We start from the raw sequence: 16460 nt of genomic DNA, 5'->3' as shown, positions 1-16460 counted from the left end.
GCTAACAGAAATGCAAACCAAGTGGTCAATACAATTATAGAAGAAAGTAAGAAATCTGTTATCAATGTTATAATCCATCTGGAGACCAATGACCTTACTAGAAACAATACCCAGAAAGTACAGAAAGATTTCCAAAATCTAGAGAAAAAGATTAGTCACATGGCAAAGACTATTGCTTTTCAGAAGTATTACCTGTTCATGGAAAGAGAAAGGAAAGGTCATGCCAAAAGATAACTTCAATGTCTGGCTCAAAACCTGGTGTAAAGAATGTGGATTTGGATACATTGGAGGCTGGGGCCGTATATGGAGCAATAAAAGATTATATGGTAAGGATGGCCTACATTTGTCAATGGCAGGAAAGAAGATGCATTTAAACTAAGGAATGGAGGTGGCAGGAGATAGCCAGGGAACTTGGCATGTCACCCCCAAGCAAAACAGGAAGAGGGAAGAGATAGTAACAAAATCAATCAAGTCAAAAATGCAAAAAAGTTGACTAGAAAGAGCAGCTGGAAAGCTATGACTACAAAAGCTCATAGTCTGGGCAACAAAATCCCAGACCTTTAGGCCTTAATGGTGGAGGCGGACTTGGACATTGTTGCGGTTACAGAAATGTGGTTCACTGATTATCATGATTAGGATATGGCCATCACCAGCTGTACCTTGCTATGAAAGGACAGAAAAGGGGGAGGAGGAGTTCTTTATGTCAAAAACAATATCCAAGTAACTGAATTGCAAGGGACTTGGGGTAGAGAAGAAGCTTTGTGGACTGTCCTAAAAAAAGAAGATGATACTTCCATTTTTACTGGTGTGATCAGCGGTGATTTCCCAATGAAGACTGGCCCGGGGATTCACCGCCCAGGCCGTCCCAGTTGATACCACGTGGTCTGCCGAGCGTGGCTCTGTCACGGCCGCACTCGCCAGACCACATGACTAGCGCGACTGGCCCACCAGGGAATTCCCGATCCCCCGATAGGCCAATCCGCCCCTGGGTGTGAGCTATAGGCCACCGACTCAAACAGAGGAACTGGACAGAGAACTCATAGAAGACATCCAAAAGGTGGGAAAGAAGGGTGAAATGTTACTCATTGGAGATTTTAATCTGCTGGATGTAGATTGGAGCATTCTTTCTGTGGAATCTACAAGAAAAAAAAGAGATAGTGGATGCCCTTCAAGGGGCTCTGTTCAAACAAATGATAATGGAACCCATGAGAGAGGGTGAGATACTCAATCTAGTGCTTACTAATGGTGATAATGTCTCTGATGTTCGGGTAGGGGCTCACCTGAGCAGCAGTGATCATCATACGGTATGGTTTGATTTTGCAAATAAGATACAGAGAAGACACACGAAGACTCGAGTTTTGAATTTCACAAATACGGACTTTGTCAAAATGGGGCGATACCTGGAGGAAGAACTGGAAGGCTTGGAAAAAATGAGTGAGGTGGAACCATAGTGGGCCAAGTTAAAAGGAGCTATTACAAAGGCAACAACTCTATATGTTAGAAAAGTAAACAAGAGTAAGAGGAATAAGAAACCAATCTGGTTCCCTAAGAAAGTGGCTGAAAAAATAAAGGCAAAAAGAACAGCATTCAAGAAAGATAAACGATCCCAAAACAGAGGAACACAGGGAAGAATATCTGTTAAAACTGAGGGAGATGAAGAAAGAATTAAGGAAAGCAAAAAGTCAGGCAGAAAAGAGGATGGCAAAAGAGGTTAAGCAAGGAGACAAAACATTATTCAGATATATCAGTGAAAAAGGGAGGTCAGAAGTGGTATAGCAAAATTGAAAGGTGACAAAGGGCAATGTGTGGAGAGTAATGAAGAAATGGCAGAAATATTAAACAAATACTTCAGTTCAGTATTCACTAAAGAAGACCCTGATGAAGGCCCATTGCAAATTAACAAGACTGTAGATGGGGTTGGAGTAGACAAAACTCTGTTTACAGAAGAGTATGTATAGGAGAAGCTAAGCAAACTGAAAGTGGACAAGACCATATGACCTGTTCAATACTCTATTGTTTAATGTAACGCCTTTCGGCGAAAGTTTTGTTCTTTGGAAACCGTCTTGATTTGATTTGCATATCGAGAAAGTCGGTATATAAAAACCCTAAATAAATAAATAAATAAATAAATATGAGATTCACCCCAGGATACTGAGAGAGTTCAGAGATGTGCTGGGGGGTCCGCTGAAGGACCTGTTCAAGAGATCCCTGGTAACGGGAATGGTGCCGTGGGATTAGAAAAGAGCAGTGGTGGTCCCACTTCACAAAAGTGGTAGCAGAGAGGAGGCCGGAAACTACAGGCCTGTTGGCCTCACCTCAGTGGCTGGAAAATTAATGGAGACTGTGCTGAAGGAAAGGATAGCGAACTACCTACAATCTGGTGGGTTGCTGGACCCAAGACATCATGGATTCACAGATAAATCTGAATGATTTTTTGGATTGGGTGACTAGAGAATTTGATTAAGGAAGAGTGTTAGATGTGATCTACTTGGATTTCAGCAAAACTTTTGATACAGTCCCACACAGGAGACTTGTGAATAAAACAAGAAGTTTGGGAGTGAGTACCAAGGTGGTGGCGTGGATTACAAACTGGTTGACTGATAGGAGATAGAGTATGTTAAATGAAACCTACTCTGAAGAAAGAGCCGTGTTAAATGGAGTGCCACAGGGATTGGTGTTGGGACCGGTTCTGTTCAATATCTTTGTGAGTGACATTGCGGAAGGGATAGAAGGTAAAATTTGCCTATTTGCAGATGATACTAAGATCTGCAATAGAGTGGACATGCCTGAAGGAGTAGAGAGAATGAAAAGTGATTTAAGAAAGCTGGAAGAGTGGTCTAAGATTTAGCAGCTGGGATTCAATGCCAAGAAGTGCAGAGTCATGCATTTGGGGTGCAGCAATCCAAAAGAGCTTTATGTGATGGGAGATGTAAGACTGATGTGCATGGACCAGGAGAGAGATCTTATGGTAATAGTGTCTTCAGATGGAGAAAGAATGTGAAAAGACAATAGCTAAAGCCAGAAGAATGCTGGCCTACATAGAGAGAGGAACAACCAGTAAGAAAAAGGAGGCCTCATTTGGAGTACTGTGTTCAGTTCTGGAGTCCATATCTGAAGGGGAATAAAGACAAGATGGAGGCAGTCCAGAGAAGAGCGACCAAGATGGTGTGGGGTCTGTATCAGAAGATCTATGAGGAGAGGCTGAAGGATTGGAATATGTATACCTTGGAAGAGACCTTCGGATACCTGAAAGATTTTAATGATGCACAATCGTCAAACCTTTTTCGTTGGAAAGAAATCAGTAGAACTAGGGGTCACGAAATGAAACCTCAGGGAGGACGATTCAAAACCGTCAGGAACTATTTCTTCATGGAGAGAGTGGTGGATGCCTGGAATGCCCTTTCGGAGGAGGTGGTGAAGACAAAAACAGTGAAAAAATTCAAAGGGGAATGGGATAAACACCTTGGATCCCTAAAAACTAGAGGATGGAAATGAAGAAAAGACTGCATGGGGGTAATTTATTGGTACGGTGGTTACCCTTAACCAACTCCATCATTGCTCTCTGCTTCAACTGCAAGAGTTAACAAGGAGTTGGATTCAGATAGTAACCAACAAGGGCCATGCCTTTTATGGTTTGGGAAACTGATAAGTATAGGGGTAACCTGCACAATGCGGCAGATACTATCATAAGCTTGCTGGGCAGACTGGATGGACCATTTGGTTGTTTTCTGCCATCATTTCTATGTTTCTATAAACCCACACACTGAGAGTGAGTGTGTGTGTGTGTGTTTTTTGTGTCAGAGAGAGAGAGAGAGAGACACCCATACACACACTCTCTCTCTTTGACACAAAGTGTATGTATAGATCTGGGTTACTCACTGTGTGATACAGACACACGCTCTCTAACACACTACTGTTGTGCTGCTGCTTATGTGCTCACACAGTGAGTGCCCCCACCCCAGCACTACCGCATCATAGTGTAAAGTTCTTGCTTACTGCCAGCTCTTCCTCATTCTGCAGCAGCCTCCTCCCTTTCCAACCCCACTCCGAGATTTGCTCAGCTAACTGCTCCTCTCAGAGTTCAATCCATAAAATCCATATACTACTTGTCTGTCGTAATTGCTAATAACTACAACTTCTTCCTCAGCTGCAGTAGTCTTTGTCGAATTGCTGAACACCAGAACTTATCTCTCTACCCTTCCTGCCTGATGCCTTTTTCATTTCCCTCCTCTGAGATCCACTTTCTCTCTTCTGAGATCTCCTCTCTCCCCATTCCAGATCCTCTCCTTCCTCCTAACCCTAATCACTAATAAAGAACCGAACAGATTAACTGGACACAAATGTCAGAAAACTTTATTTTTATTAATTAAAAAAATAATTTTTTAAATTGCAAATATATGCAAAATTATACAAATTTGTCACATAATTGCCATAGAATTTTGAAAAATTTGCCACAATATTTACTAATACTTGCTGCAGAATCTTGAAAAAAAAATCTGCCGCAGGAAACCTGCACTCTGGTTCGCTGCTAATGTTGCGATCCCGCTCGTGGTAGGGCCGCGAGCAGGCTCTTACCTTCGCAGCCCGGAGGCCGCCCTGAAGCCCAGACCTTCCAGAGTGGCAGGAGCCGCTGTGAGCCGCAGCCTGCCTCCTTCCGTTGCAGCAGGGAGCTGCGACGCTGCTCCTTCCTTCTCGGCTGGGCCACTGACGTCATCGCTGCTGCAGCCTGGAGGCCGCAGGTCTCAATCTCACTTATGGCATGGAGCCGCTCCTGGAGGCCTCTCTGCGGCTGGACGTGGCCTCCAACGTCGGGGCCTGCATGGCCCAGCTCCGGCTCCTCTCCTTCTTCAGAGTTGGCGTCTGCAGGGCCACTGTCCAGGGTCCTGCAGACCTCCTGTTCCTGCTTCCTCTAGGCATCGGGCCACGCCTCTTTGCCATTCTTAAAGGGCCAGTGAGGGAGTGGTCCTGCTGACTCCTCCTTGGGCGTCTCCTTCCTTTTGCCCTACAAAAGGGTTCTTTGGGCAGTCCTTCCTTGCCTTTGCAAGGAGCTAGTTCTCCTGGAGCTTGTTCTCTTCAGGACTCCTGTTCTCTGCTCCTGCTGGCATTCCTGTTATTCGTCTTGGGATCCCTCGTCGTCATTGTTCCTGGTCTCTTGTCTCCGTCTTGATGTCTTCAATGTCCTGATGTTCCGGTCCACCCCTGAAGTCTTCACTATCCTGATGTTCCGGTCCAGACCTGATGTCTTCAGCGTCCTAATGTTCCGTTCCAGCCCTGATGTCTTCATCCATGTTCCAGATGTCCTCAGCACCGCTCTGACCCGACCCTCTTGGTCTGCGACCAACCCAGCTATGTTGAGTAGGGCGCGTAGTGGCCCAGTGGTCCGTGACCACCCCGGCTGGGGTGTGTAGCGCGCTGGTGGGTCTTTCCATCTGACGGCGCCAAGGAGTCTTCTCGTCCCTCATCAGACCTGCCTTGTTCCTGATGTTCTGATGCCCTGGCATCTTCCGTGTCCAATGTCTGCCTTGTCTTGATGTCCGTAAGCCTGATGTCTGCCCTTCCCTGGGCAGGTCCTGTCCTTCAGTGTGGTCTGCGACCAGCCCGACTGGGTTGTGTAGGGCACCTGAGGGACTTTGGCTGCCTGTCTGTTCCATCCTGTTCTTGGAATTCCTTGGCTCTGATGCCTTCTTGTGTGGTCCGTGACCAGCCCGGCTGGGCTGTGTAGGGCGCCGGAAGGTCATTGCTTGCCTGGAGGTTCCAGACTTTTAACTACTTGATTTTAACCTTGCCTTGCCATGCCATGCTGTGTCGTGCCTTGCCTTGCCTCGCCTGAGTCTTCGTCTTCCTCAATGCCTGAGTCTTCGTCCTGTGTCAGATGTCTCCGTCCATCCTTGACCTCTGTCCTGCCTACCACTTCTTGCCATTACCCAGCGGCAACTCCGAAAGGGCTTGGAGTGGTTGGAGGACCACTCAGAGACCACCATTGCATTGGTGGCTCACCGAAGCGTGCATATCCGGTGGAGGTCCCCAGTTCTCCAGTTCCCAGACAAGGACCGTCTCTCCGCAAGGGCACACACTCCTTGTCCCACACTGGGGAGTGCCCCCTAGTGCTCCCTTCCATCGCAGCGCAACAGCTAACAGCAAATGCTATCACTGCTGCATGGGTCAGGCAGTAGATGATCTTTTAAAAGGCCTTCTCACACTTGTCAGTCCACCATGTCCCAAAGAGTTCAATGGTGGACTCAAGGTGAGGTACATATTGGATATGGAATTTTAGATTTAATTAATCTTTCCAAATCTGAGCTCAAGCAGGCTGATGCAGTATCGGCACGTAGAAAGCAGGTGCTCAACACTGAGCACCTACTTTCTTAACGTGCGCCCAACCACCTCTCTCAGGGACCCGATGTTATATTCAAATGACCTGCCACACTAAAAAGGACATGCTAGGGAAAAATGTGCATCCCTAGTGCTTTGGTTGCCTAGGAGACATGGCTGGAAGCCCATGTCTGATCTGCCCTAAGCTCCCTCCCCCCAAGGTCTGTCAGTGAAAGGACCAATTACCTTTCAAGACAGCCTTCTGAAAGGTGATTGGTCTTTTCACTGACATGTGACAGTGAAGAGACCAATCAGCAATAAGTGAAGGAGTGAATAAATCAAATTCAGACATGTCAGTGAAAGGACCAATCACCTTTCAGAAGGCTGTCCTGAATGGCAATTGGTCCCGATTGGTCCTTTTCACTGACAAATGTCAGTGGAAAGGACCAATTGGGAACAGCCCTGGAAGTACAGAAAAGCAGTATTTACTGCTTTTCTGTACACTTTTTTGGCCACTCAAAAATTAATGCCAGCTCTGTGCTGGCGTTAATTTCTGAGTGTACAAATGTGCAGATTGGGCGCATATTTCTTTTCTGCATTAAGGGGAATACAAAATAGCGCTCATCAACATGAATTTACATGTATGAGCGCTATTATCTATGTGGGTGGTTGGGTGCACGTTTTGGACGCACTAACCCCGTTTTGCATCGGGGGTTATAGCCACGTGTCCAAAATGCGCATCCAACCATGCATTGAGCCGTGCACTGCGGACAATGCACCATACTACATCGGCCTGAAGGTGTTATAATTTAGGTACTGTACTATATAATAAGTCTAGAAACTACAGAGGTAAGCAGCTGCTGGTAGGGCTGACATATCTTATTACACACCATTTTGTGGATTGTCTCTTTCTGCCCAAGTCTTTATAAGATGCTTTTCCTATCTATCCAGCCAATTTGCTTAGCAGGCAGTAATGAAACTGTGGGCACCGGTGCAAACCATGGGCACTTTTTACCTGTGGGGTTTGTATGAATAATCAATGTAGACCTGCACGGGGAGTTTTGCTTTGAGCATTGCTTCTGGGAAAAAAGTGCCTTACAGAGATCTGCGCTTGCTTTTTCTGGCCAAAAATAACGTGTATAGTTTGAAAAATCCAGAACTACGTGCATTGGTTGTTACCTTCTCCAACCTAACCTCGCCTGCAGGAACACCAGCAAACGATGTGGATAAAATTATGCACATGCATAATTTTACCTGCATTGAGGGTGGGCAAAGGTGCCAGCCCTGTGGTGGGCAGATAAGCTCCTCCACTATTGCTTAAACTCCTTCACTGTGTCCAGGGAGGCGTAATTTGAATTGAGTTTAGCATGCCCAGTTGTTCTGAAAAGTTGGCTCCTATGGCTTTGAAAATTGCCCCCTTAAAGCACAGGAGAGGGGTCCACAATCATGTCTGAAATCTTCCAGATTTACAGTGCAGTTTCCAGAGTACTTCTGGACAAATTTGCAAGGGTCCCAGTCATCAGACAACGGTGTTCTGGCTGATCTGTCACTTCCATGCCCCAGGAGACCTGAACACTGATGGAATTTCTGAGTTCCCAGGCAAGCTTTTAACAAGGAAGGGCGGAGGATGAACCCATAGCAAACACTTCTGCCTCCTGCAAATTGCAGTTTCTCTCTGTCTCTCTCCCCAGTGCAGCTCCCTGTTTTTTATATATATTTTTTTGCTCTCCTCGTGTTTGTTTGTTTGTTGTTTATCTATTTATTTAAACATTCTTCTATTCTGCAATTACCAAGTTTTATTCAATGCAAACAATAAACATTCATAATAATAAAAGACTAACAAATAGTTCATAGTAACATAAAATTAAACATTTCCTTCCCATTCTGAATATCTAGTGTTCATATAGTACAGTACAGCATATTTAAAAGATCTGTAAAACAGAAGTCAAACGTGGTGACACTGTATTTGATAAAAATACAAAAAAATAAAAGTTTTTGCATAATTGTTGCTTTGCAGGGAAAAAAAAAAAGCAAAGTGAAAGAAGGAATTCAAAACCTCCTCTCTTCTGCCTACCTTCCTTCTGATTTGGCTCCGAAACAAATCACTCCTACAGGCCGATTCAATAAAAGGTGCGGGAGAGCCAGTGCTCCGAGTTGAGTGCCTGCTCTCTCGATGCGCGCCCAGGCACCTCTCCTGGGCAGGCGATTCTCTATTTAAATGAGGCCGGGCGCTAATAAGGAGGCGCTAGGGACAATAGCGCGTCCCTAGTAGCTCCTTATTAGCGGAAGAGGCGGCTGTCAGCAAGTCTGACAACCAACGCTTAATTTTACCGATTAGAAAAATGGATGCTGGCAAAATTGAGCGGCCATTTTATGAACCCACTGACCGGTGGGCAGATTTAAAAAAAAATGTTCTTTTTTTTTTTCTGTATTTTTGGTGCCTCCGACTTAATATTGCTAGGATATTAAGTCAGAGGGTGTACAGAAAAGCAGAAAAAAATGTTCAGGGTTGCTTAGAACTTGGGCAGGCATTAATTTCTGAGAGTAAAATGTGCGGCTTGGCCACACACTTTACTTTCTGTATTTTGGGCGACTAACTAATAGCCTCATCAACATGCATTTGCATGTGATGAGCGCTATTAGTTTTGGGGGGGGGGGGGGGGGGGTTTGGCCACGTGTTTTTCACGCGCTATTACCCCTTACAGTATAAGGGGGTAATAAGAGCGCGTCTAAAACGTGCGGCCAAACGGGGGCTAAACGGTGCGCTCCATAGCTGCGGCTGGATTGCTCGCCCAGGCAGATTCCCCTGCACAAAAACTGGCGCAGCCTGATTAAGGCGAGGATCTGTTTTCCCACCGTCAGAGCCCCCATTTGAAGCCGAGAGGAAAAACAGCAACCTGTCCCTCCCCACCCAACCTAGAAAAGAGAGGGTGGGAAAAACAAGCGCCTTGTGAAGGGGGTCACGGATGTTATGAAAGAAAATGTTTGGCTCTAAGACAATTAAGCGCCAGAAGTTTCCCGGAAAACACGGATTTCATGAATGTTTATTAAGCAATTACAGACTTCGGGGTGGGGGACAGCCAGGTCTAAAATTTCTTGCCAATTTGCAAGAAATAAGACAAAATCAAAATAAAAGGTATTCCAGCAGTTTTCTTTTCTTTTGTTTTGTTATCATGAAAGAATTTTGCCTTGCAAGCACAAAATGGCAGGAAGCCTTCCCCGGCTACAGGCCTTGGGCCTGTGCTACACGTGTGCACGTTATCCCATCAAAAACACAGTCATTACCGTGCTCTAGGGCTCTTGGTTTTATGGCATTAATGTTCTGGGGCTCAAAGTTGATTATTAAAATAAACAACATAAAAACCCATGAACTTTCAAATATAATTGCCATGGAAGCATACGCTAACCTTTAAAGCTGCGTTTTATTCCCCTCCACTGTTTACCCAGTCTCTTCCTATCAATTTCATGAGCTGTTACGTGAGTGCTTTCGTATGGCGCCCCCGGTGCAGGACACCCTATTAAATACCAAAATAAATACAAATAAAATAAATGCTACTCAGGCTCTCGCCCACCCAAGGAACCCCCCCAAGAGGTTTGCAAAAAAAAAAAAAAAATAGTGTAAAGCTGGGAGAAGTTAAACCGAAAAGCCAGCAGAACTTTCAGATGGAAAGATTAATGCAGGGAAACTGTGAACTCCATTTACTTGTGAAAGCTTTAGACAGGTGGAGGTAACAGACCTATTAACAGCCACTAGAAGAGATTTAGAGGTCCTGCTGTTTACTGCTTTAAGTGCTAGACGTCTCTGATTAGTGTTATAGTTAAGGTACATTTACACTGGTTGACCACATGCAGAGACCTGTCTGGCCCGGATAGGGGTCATTGTGCTTTCTAGGGAGGTCATCCACCTTACAGGGTGCCTGGTTTTGCAGCAAGTCCATTGAAAGAGCAACGTATTTTACCTCTGTAATTCTTGACTGATGCTTTGCTTGAAATATGACTGTGCCACAGCCTTGCAGGTTAGCAAACAAGACTTGGCAGGTGCCAACTCATTTATGTTACTAGATGGAACGCAGTAATATACGTCAGCTATAACACTATAACTTGTCGTACGTGGGCTGATTCACAGCACGTGAATTAGGGATTAAAAAAAAAAAAGGATGGCTGTACAAACACGGGTGCGCAAACCTGCTCCCTCCCCCCCCCAAAGCCCCTTGAGTTTTCAGGATATCCCTGATGAATATGCATGAGAAATAGTTGCATACAAAGGAGGCAGTGCATGCAGATAGACCTCATGCATATTCATTGGGGATATCCTGAAAACCCAGACTGGCTGGGGGCTCCCAAGGACCGGTTTGAGCAACCCTGCTGCACAAAATGTGAAATAATGAGAAATGTGTTTAGTTTAAGTTGTGAGCGAATCGGTAGCTGTCAGAGGAGGGGGCCAGGACAGAAAGAGGGAAGGAGATCGCATAGAAGGAAAGAGGTGGGAAGGTTGGAAAGATGGAGGCACGGAGCCGGCTTGCCAGCCGGCTCCGTTTTTCCCGGACAACTGGGCTATACCCCTGCTGCATGGGTGGTGCTGGAGCCCTGCGTTTTACAGAGAAATCTGAACAGCCAGTCCATGCTGGCGCTGACGTAAAGCCAGGGCTGCATCAACCTGCCCTGAAAGAAATGGAGCCAGTCCGCAAGCCTAGGCGAGACTGCTCTCCTATAATCTGTGAAAGGCACCTCAGAGATTAGTATTCCACTGGAAAGAAGAGTTCCTTGGCTTAGAAGTGCGGGTGGGGAGATGGAGCTAGCGTTAGGTTGCGTATGGGGGCTCCTATGCGCATTTACTCAGGGTGCACAAATTTCATCTGGGCGGATTGGATGAGCTATTGGGGTCTTTATTTGCATCATCTACCATGTTATCACTCTCGCTCTCTCTCTAATTCTACCCTTCTTAGTTCTCATCCATCCATCTATCTCTCCCTCACCCTCTCCCTTGATGCTGGTTTTTTTTTTTTTTTTTTAGCTCTGCCCAGCAAGTTTTTTTTGGATAGTAGCAGCTGCCATTCTGTGCAGGCTACCCCCAAGCAGAAATGTACACTTTAGGTGTAACAGAGAAGTTACCCCATTTCCCTAGGGAGGTAGGAGAGGAACAGGAGACACCGTAGTGATTACGGTATGGGGCGAATGATTCTAGCATGGAAAGAGCCACAGTCCCTTTTCCCTCCCTTATTTTTCCTTTCTTCTCGCTATTCTCTCTGGCTCTCCCTAGCCCCTAAAGTGCTGTAACTTATATTCTTCTGGCATTCTGCAATGTCTCGCAACCTGTGACATGGTTTCATTAAAGTGAATGGAGCCAGAGCGCTTGCAGCAGTAGGCCCGTGGAAATGCTGCAGGAGGATCCCAAATTGCCAGCACATTAGAAGAGCTGTGTCAATCAGAACCCATCTCTGTTGAGTTATGGCACCATGAGCCTTCACTCACAATTGCCTGTTTCCCCCCCCCTCCCATTTTATAACTCCTTTGACACAGCCCAGTCATCACAGTGATAATCCTTAGCCAAGGGTCACAGACTGTAACACCTTTCAGAACTTGGTACATGCGCACCTGGAGTATGGCCACTAGGTGTCACCGTTGGGTGTTGACTGAGATTCCCTCCCCATCTGCCACCACAGCATCTCCAGCCCCTGAAGGCTTGGAGATTGAACCCAGGTCTCCCATATGGTAACGCCACCCTTCATATATATTTTTAGCTAAATTTGTGCTGCTTATGGTTAAATTTAGGTTTAAATTCACAACCACTCCATTTTTTTTTTTGTAAGCTAAATAAATACAGCATGCAAGCAAGGTTAGGAACTCCAGTCAGACCCTATTGAAATATGGCTTATAGGAAGCAGGCGAGATGTTCTCAGCTCTTCTAATATATATATATATATATATATATATATATATATATATATATATATATATATCCATATATAATACAGTCTCATTGGACCTGAATTTGGTTTAAAAGCAAAAACAAACCAGGCAATTCTGATCTCAGGTGTCAGCTTCAGGAATATTTTTAAGACCAGTGTTTCAAGCTCAGGGTAGTAGCAGCAGCAGTAGCAATTTTTTTTTTCAGAGAGTGAGCTGAACTTGGAAATGCTGATCAGCTATTAGGGCACCACAGAGAGAAGAAGTAGAAACTAGAACTGCCGTCATGGAAAAGAATGACTTTAGGCAGTGGATGGCAGCCGAGACTTGCTCCCACTTTGTGCCTGAGCAAAAATCTATCCTACCCGGGTCCCACAGCCTACCTCCCCACCAAGACGCCTTTGACTTGCATTCGGAATAGAAATTACGCCCATTGCAGAATAGTCTGATCTACCAAACTGTCCTAATCCGAAGGTAATCAAATGGTTCCAGGTCATTAGGGGCGGGCTGAGCCAATTCTGCATTTGTCCCATGGCATGAACGGATTTGTAATTCTGATTTCTCTTAGGGAAATCAAAACTACAAGAGCATACATAAAATGAGGCTAAGCTAGGACTGGCTCAGCCTGTTCTTGGTGACCTGGGGGTCATCTAGTAACCCTGCCTAATCAGTACAACAGTTTGTTAGACATTAAAAAATAAAAAACGAACACCCGATGAGGAGATTAATGGGCAAATCAGGGAACAGATTGCCCTGAAAATTGGGATTCAGCAGTTGGGAGAGGCTGCTTAGTCGAATGCGATAGGTTAAAACTTTTGGTGTCGTGGCATTCCTGTTTCCTGGGTTCCCCTGCTCTTTCCCGACTGGGACCTTCCCGGCGCATTACACAGGTTTAACGCACACTAAACTATTGTGCACGTTAAACGATGCTTCTGTAGACTCAAATTAACTTGTGGTATCTGGAACAGAAGCCAAATGTGTGCCATGAACAATTATTAGCTAAACGAATGTGCCCTGACCACCACCACACACATATGTGTGGGGCCACACTGGCATCTTTATGAAAACGTGGCCTTGTAGAAGGGGTAGGCATTTAGAGAAGGAGAAAGGAACATACCATCTAGGGCATAGCACCCCCATGTGAGGCTGCTGTAATGGCTGTTTCCTTTGTCTTTACTAGACAAGGACCACTAGAGGAGTTGTGGACTTTTGAGTTGAAATTCTAAGCGAAAGGAGTGCTTTTGAAGTTCTTGTTCTCTGAGAGAAAACCTTAGGCTCAACTCAGTGGGATAAGGATTCTTAAGAGATTTTATAGACTTTCCAATTGATTTGCTTTTTTTGAGGGGGAGAAGGTTCTTCACCTTGAAACTTTATTTGAAAGGAAGTTTTTTTTCCCACTTTTGTTTGAGGGAATTGAACATTTTCCATATAGTTTCTCTCCGGAGAGAAAGAGAAACTGTGCCTTTCCTGCTAAACTGTTTTCCTGAGGAGAGGCTTACCTCTCAACCACAGCTGATAATCCATCCAGAATAAAGAGGAGAATTAAAGGTACAAATAGAAAAACAAAATAGAGAGGAGTGAAAGCAGAAGAAAAGATCAGGAAAATTCAGGTACCAAATGGGGAATTCTAAATTAAAGGAAATATCCGCTTACAGCATCCTGAAGATCCCTAATTTCAAGAGGGAAATAGTTGGGACCCTGGAAGTAGAGAAGAGGGACTATGTAGTCGATATTGGAAGTATTTATGGATTTTTCCAATTTTTCTGGGACAGATTATCCCTACTGAATAAGCACTTCAGTAATGAGTATGTTGGAACACCATCACCGTGTCCAGTTTCGTTATTGGTACTTAGTAAAAAGCTGATTCCTAAGGCCTTGGAGGTTTATCCATCCCTCCCTTTGAAGGACTCAGCCACTGGAACGAGAGAGAGAGACAGTTTGTTAGCACAGACTCATTCCCGATACTGAGTGTGCCCTGTGAATCATTAACGATTCCCCAAGTCAGGCTGATATATGTGTCTCCCAAGTGGGAATATGCAGCTAATACCTGTCCTTCTACAGCACTGCAAGCACAAGGCATGACACTAAGTTTATGTGCTTGTGGGGGAGTCAACAGTAAAATGTACTCGCCCAAGTATTTAAGCACAATGCTAAACTACTATGTCAGATTTACAAGTGTGCTGGCAGTATATATGTAAATATCTCTACTTCCTGCACTGAACAGCACCAGCGTTCTCTCTCAGTATAATTCCCACATCCTCGCAGTCAAGTTCCTACAAATTATTATCATCAGTGCTTTTTTTCTAGAACGAAAAGTGCCAGGACTCAGATGCATAGCCAAGCTTGGGGCGGGGGCAAATATCAGGGCATCATTGGGGCTTTTCTCTCTCTCCTTCTCCCTCCTTTGCTGGTGCTTTGCTCAGATTTAGATTCAGAAACTTTATTGTCAAGACAAGGTTTGTAACACGTGTTGCGAAAGCAATATATAAAGTGGTTAAAAGGAGAAAAAAAAGAAAAAAAAATACATAATAGTGCTAACAAGAGTAATTAAAATTATAGGGTACAAAATACTTAATAATATGGACAATTACCAGGTTCTGGTGCACTTCTGTATTGTCTCTGGTCATGGCATTCAGGGCTGGTGCCCCAACTCTACTGGCCAGTGTCCAGCAGAGAACAGACCTTTGCTTCCTGCTCTGTCCAGCCCCCCCCTCCCATCCCAAGGCAGCAGCCTGCAGAAATCAGGAGAAGAGACGTGAGACTGGAGCAGACAGAACAGAGTAGAGAAGAGCTACTCTGCTCCCTAATCCTTCCTGAAAATAATCATAAATTGGAATGAAGCAAGATTGATTTTTGGTCCTAAGCTTTGCCGCAAAGAGAATTATTCTTACCTTATTAGATAGTTGTTCTTGCTTTTTGGCTTAGCACAATGCCTCTTTTGCCTCAAGGCCTTTTTTCTTACAATTCCTGGAAGGGCAAAAATTAAACAGGAAAAAAATGCAAGCAAAAAGTAGCCCCTGCATGATGTGTGCTACGGGACCTTGTCCCAAATCTTAAATTTAGCTCTTACGCAGTGCTTTCTGCTACAAAGTTGACTTTTTTCCTAAGACTTTTTTCCTAAGACAGGGCTAAGTGCCCTGAATAAAACGTGCTCAACTACTGTATCTCAGGTACCAGGTAATGCATTATCATGATGGCGATAGGCTCAAGTCTTGCAGGTTCAAAATTAAGTAATGATCTCCCATGGGCAGATCATGTAATGACACCTAATGCTCTGTCTGGAAGAGCATTGCCATGAGCTTTTAACCCACACAGGGCATAACTAATGACAAACACTAGTCTGTTTGAGAGGGATTATCTTTACTACTGCAACCTTAAATTATGTTTGTTTTAGAAGCTTTTAAAAAGCTTTCTGTGGGTTTTTTTTTTTTTTAAAGAATTGGTAAATACAAACATTCTAAACAATTAAGTCGAATGAGATGGGTCATCTCAGCAGGCTAATACCCTATGCCCCACCCAGTCGGTTTGCTGAGAATCTGGCTGAGTATTCTGCATTCTGCTTAGTTTCTAAGGTTAATTAAAGGTAACAGAGTAAGGCTGATTGGAATTGGAAAGTCCATGGTGTTCAGCCTTCCTTGACTGGTGCCGTGGCCGCTCTCTAGCGGTGACCATTCCCAGTGGCGATTTAAGTGACTGATGACTGCTTGCTGATTAATTTAGATTCAAAGCTCTGAGCTCTGTAATAGCTGTTGCTCTGCTTTCTGCAAGCGAGCTGTTTGGTGTTCACAGGCACCGAATGGAAGCCGATGGCCTCTTTTGGTCTGGAGCCATGCTCTGGGCTGCTTCTTTCAGTCAGAGCTGGGTGAATGCATGCCCTACATAAGCACGGAGTTCTGCTAGTGGAAAGGAGTGGGACTTGGCAGCCAGCTAATTACTGTGAATGCACGGTAATGCCAGGGGAGCCCACTGCTGAGCGACTGAGAACAAAAAAAAACCCAGGAAGGTGCTATTCAGTATGTACTCTTCACAGAATAATTGACTTCCTGACTGCACACTAGTTTCTTACTTTTTCCAGTCTCCTTGAATTCTTTGAGAAAAAAAAAAAATCCCTCGTTTCAAAAACAGTTCTGGTGAAATGACTCTGTTCGCATGCGTCTGTAGATGGAGAGAGGGCAAGTGAGGTAAAGTAGAATGGTTAACATTTTTAGGATACTAAGCAAGTCATCTGACACGGGAATTCC

Source organism: Rhinatrema bivittatum, chromosome 3, assembly GCF_901001135.1.
Source record: "Rhinatrema bivittatum chromosome 3, aRhiBiv1.1, whole genome shotgun sequence".
Classification (NCBI taxonomy): Eukaryota; Metazoa; Chordata; class Amphibia; order Gymnophiona; family Rhinatrematidae; genus Rhinatrema; species Rhinatrema bivittatum.
The sequence above is the reverse complement of the archived record's forward strand: the minus strand, read 5'-3'. Positions refer to the sequence as shown.